The sequence below is a fragment of the Canis lupus genome, chromosome 4, assembly GCF_003254725.2.
Source record: "Canis lupus dingo isolate Sandy chromosome 4, ASM325472v2, whole genome shotgun sequence".
NCBI classification, from domain to species: Eukaryota; Metazoa; Chordata; class Mammalia; order Carnivora; family Canidae; genus Canis; species Canis lupus.
Window position 1 is genome coordinate 65623092 of NC_064246.1, and position 4634 is coordinate 65627725.

Consider the following 4634-nt stretch of genomic DNA (forward strand, 5'->3'; position numbering starts at 1 on the left):
AGGTAAACACCTGGGTATAAACTGGACCAATCCTTCTCCTGAGATTGAAGTGATTACACAATTGCTGTTGGGTCTATAGTAGGATAAATACCAGAATATTCCACTTATATGAGGTAACTAAAACAGTCAGTCTCATGGGGCAGGAAATGGAGTGATAGTTGCCAGGAGCAGGAGCTAGGAAGAGGAGTTGGGAAGTCATTGCTTAATGAGCATAAAGTTTCAGCTCTGCAAAACCAAGTTCTAGGAATCTACTGTACAACATGGGATCTATAGTTAATAGCATGGTATTGTGCTCCTCAAAATATATTAAGAAGATAGATCTCATATTAAGTGTTCTTATCGCGTGCACACACACACACACACACACACACACACACACACATACACACATACCACAGAACACAAGAGGAGTTTGAGAGGTAATAGATATATTTATTGTGGTGATGGTATCATGAGTGTATGCCTATATCCAAACTAATCTAGAGATCTACACTAAGTGTATCAATTATATCTTAATAAAGCTAAAAAATTAAAAAGGCAACATAAACCTGGAGGACTAGTCATTCACTTAATAAAGCAAAGCAGGTGTATGAACAGAAATAATACAGGCATGTGCATATGTACAAAACATAAGCTAGAAACTGTGTCCTCTTGACCTTCTAGAGCCAAAATTTTAGTACCTTGTGAATCCTCTGTTGCTGCCATTTTGCTCTGTGAGAAAAGCAATCTTTCTAATGAATTCACCTTTTGTTTTTTAGGCTGCTTTGAATGGATTCTGTTACTTGGAATCAAATGATCTCTGACTAAGACACTTTGGAAACCATCCAATTAAGAATAGACTGTATTCTTTTTCATCTTGTATTACTTGGTCAATTCCCTCAATATTATTATTGCCCTTTGGGGGTAATTCTAATTTCCAGACTATATTAGTCTGCTTTATCAAGATCTTTTACTTTTTGTACTTTGATAACTAAACATTTCAGTTGACCATACGATTAATAGAAACAGAAGGTTTGCACGGTTGTCAGTGAAGCTAACTATTTAGTTTAACTAATAGAGTTGTATGGCCAGAATCATGGTAGTGCTAACCTTAGCCTATTGTTTTCTGATCCAACTAAGAGAGTGGAACAATCAGGAATGGCGTGTCTTCCATTAAATTTAAGCTCTACTAGATCAGCAAGGGTTTTCTCTCTTGTTCACCAGTTTCCTCAGTGCCTACAGCATAAGTAGTTAATAAATATTTGCTGAAATATTGAAAACCATATTGTTTTTAAAAGGCTTGTCATAACTGTCATTGTCTCACTTGGAGTCTTGGACAAATGGTAGAGAGATTTCTGTCCTTAAGTATCTGGAAAAAAAAAAAAACAGGCTTACTCCCATTAGCTCAAGACAGCAGAATTATAAAATCAAATAATCTTTAACTTTCTGTAGTCCTCCCACACTCTGGTATCTAGTAATGTTCTTTGTCTCATTAGGGATTAAATCTTTATACAAAGCTTGTGTAACTATATCTGAACATATGCCCCTACCTTATGCCTATGAAGTGTTTTCTTGAAATAGAACTAATGAGACAAATAAGCAGGTCTTCTCTCCACAAATCCTGCTTTCACTGAATCCTGTTTTTAATTACACTCTTCCCCCCATAATAGCAAGGCCTGCAGTTTTAACCTTAATCATTCTCACCTAGCCTATAGAAACCCAAGATGGATTTTCAGTCAAGTTGATTATCTGGTGCACACCTGCTAGCATAATTAGGGGTAGAATATGATGTTTTTCTCATTTACTCAACTAAAAATAGTTTAAGCCAAGTGTAGGATCAGTGTTTCAACAGTTGGATATCTTTTGGGTACTTTGAACATCACACTCCACTACCTTACTTGTAGAATCTTGTTTTATTCCTTTATGCTTTAGGTCAGTGCTTCTGTAGAACCTAGGCATAGTCTTGAAATATACATTTTAACAAACATTCAAGGTATAGTAGGTATGGGGCACCTGGGTGGCTCAGTGCTTGAGCGTCTGCCTTTAGCTCAGGTCGTGATCCCGGGGTCCTGGGATTGAGTCTTGCATCGGGCTTCTCACAGGGAGCCTGCTTCTGCCTCTATCTATGCCTCTGCCTCTCTCTGTGTGTCTCTTATGAATAAATAAATAAATAAATAAAATCTTTTTTTTTTTAAAGTATAGTACGTAGATGGTAGACAACATTTGGAGGCACAATGCCTTAAGGAGAGAAGAAAGTGGAAATGTTTTTTTAATATTGGTCTGCTAAAATTTTAAATTTTCCTTTGAGTTAAAGTTTCTAGGCTTAACTATACTCTGCAGAAACGCCAGTAAAAAGTTCTATTGATATTTCTGGGCCAATCCTTTAATGGACAGAAATTCCATATTATTTAAGATCTACTTCCGTGCAAACACAAATTAAAGTTGCCTCCCATTCAACTTTAGCTATAAAATCTATAAATAGAACTTCTCTATAGATTTTCATTCACAACCTCAAATCATGCCCGGCAGAACCTTTCCTTGTTGGACACAACCCACAACTTTAAATTTTAAATATTCTTTAGTTAGACATTCAAGAAAGAAATCAGAAGCCAATGCAGAAATATTTGTTTTGCCACACTTCCAACGGTTTCTTCTCTTTCTATTCCTGGAACTCCAATCTTCTCCTCTCTACTACTGAGAGCTCTTGAAGTAACAAGTCCATTTTCTCTCCACTATGCACTTAGTATGTTTTGTTGCCTCACTCTCAAACTTCCCTCATTTCTCAAGCTCCCATATTCTTATCTTCACTGTTGAAAAGACCCCAAATTTTTTAATAGGATTGATTCCTTTAATCAAACCCTGATCACCATAAACTGTAAAATTCATGCTTAAAAGGTGAAGGAATTTTCCATTCTGAAGAACTAAAAATAGCTCCTTTATGAGTCTACAAAGATGCACAATAAGCATATAAAGAGGTGGGTTGAAACCACATGCCACGTAAAAGGATTGGGGGGAATTGTAAGAGATAAAATGAGTCAGCAAGTAGGTAACCCCAGAACAGGGTTAATTAAGCTTGCTCTGAGTCACAAGGTAGCAGGTAGTAGATTAATGGGACAATAGAAAATATATGGAGAGCTGGGACATTAAAAGGAACCTGAAGTGTGCAGTGAGCTGTAAACTCAAGAGAGTGAGAAATTGACATAATTTTGTCTTAGTGACTCTAGAGAATGAGACACATTATTTTTTTGTCAGTCCCTCATGGACCAGACAATTATTTGTAACAGGAACGTGTTTATTGTTGTTTGTACTCATAGCTGCCATTGGCATTTAAGAAAATAACCTTCTTTAACCCTTCCAACCATTGTTTAAGGGTAATTATAATGCTCTGTTAAATTTATTAAAGAGGCCATTAGACTGAGGTGGTTCTAATACCTTAACAGCCTAGTGAGCAAACTGAAGCCTAAGCCTATAAATATCCCAAGGTTAGGAAATAAAAACCTAAGGACAAATGATAACTAGGTTTTTTCAAACAAGGCAAATGCTTAGCTATAGGCAAGGAAAACACTTAGCTATAGCCAATCAAATAATTTCCTTGCTTTGTTTCCACCTTTTCTGTATGAAAAATTTTCCATTCGCACCTATGCATGGAGTCCTCCTAACTGCTTCCAGTTTGATACTACCACTTTCCAATAGGTTTTTACCCAAATAAACTCTTAAAATATTTAATATACTTCAGTTTAGCTTTTAGCAGGTCTCTATGTACAAACAAAGAAATGGAGAGTCCTAGAAGTTACTTTATCCAAGATCACATGCCCACTACATAAAATTTGAATATTTAAACCCCAAATTCATTTTCTTTCTTTCTTCCAGAGAGAGGTAGAATAAGAATCACACATTTACAGGGCCTGAAAAAAAGAGACTGCAACCTTGAAAATATATAAATTATATTATCTAGGGATCCCTGGGTGGCGCAACGGTTTGGCGCCTGCCTTGGGCCCAGGGCGCGATCCTGGAGACCCGGGATCGAATCGCACGTCGGGCTCCCGGTGCATGGAGCCTGCTTCTCCCTCTGCCTATGTCTCTGCCTCTCTTTCTCTCTCTCTCTCTCTCTCTCTCTCTCTGTGACTATCATAAATAAATAAAAATTTAAAAAAATTATATTATCTAAGATTCATTCATTCATTCATTCATTCATTCAGAATTACTTGAGCAGCCTTAAGCACTCCTAGGAATGCTATAGTTTCTGGGGAAATAGCAATGACCAACACAGATTAAAGGCTGACAATAAACACACTGTGTGTTCTGATTTGCTTACCTGTATCTGTCCTATTTTGATTTGCTTTAGTTCCAGTAAAGATGCTGGAGTAAAGTATACCATGCCTGAGGAAGAAAATAGAAGATAATAGAAATGAAAATAGCATGGCCTGGAAATGTAGCCAAAGTCAAACTTCTGCTCTGCCTGGATTGGTAGTAACAAAAATAACTGGTGACAATAAGGAGATTTGGGATGTCACCAGGGAAGGGATTTTTGCTTCACTGCTCCATTACACCGGGATCAAGAAAGGAAAAAGCTATAAATAGTAAATAGTGGAGTTGTAGAAATGTGCATTGAGCCCAACTGCTCTGAATCCTTTGAACTGCTAGGCAAAAGAAAA

At 37.0% G+C, this 4634-nt stretch overlaps 1 long non-coding RNA gene across 1 annotated transcript; it reads right to left on the reverse strand.

The window, feature by feature from the left end:
• Window positions 1-411: 411 nt before the first annotated feature.
• On the reverse strand, window positions 412-4374 carry LOC125754924 (uncharacterized). Its single transcript, XR_007410072.1, has 2 exons — window positions 4295-4374; window positions 412-1348 (listed from the first exon to the last, which is right to left on the reverse strand). It is a non-coding gene; the product is annotated as an uncharacterized LOC125754924 (long non-coding RNA).
• Window positions 4375-4634: the final 260 nt, after the last annotated feature.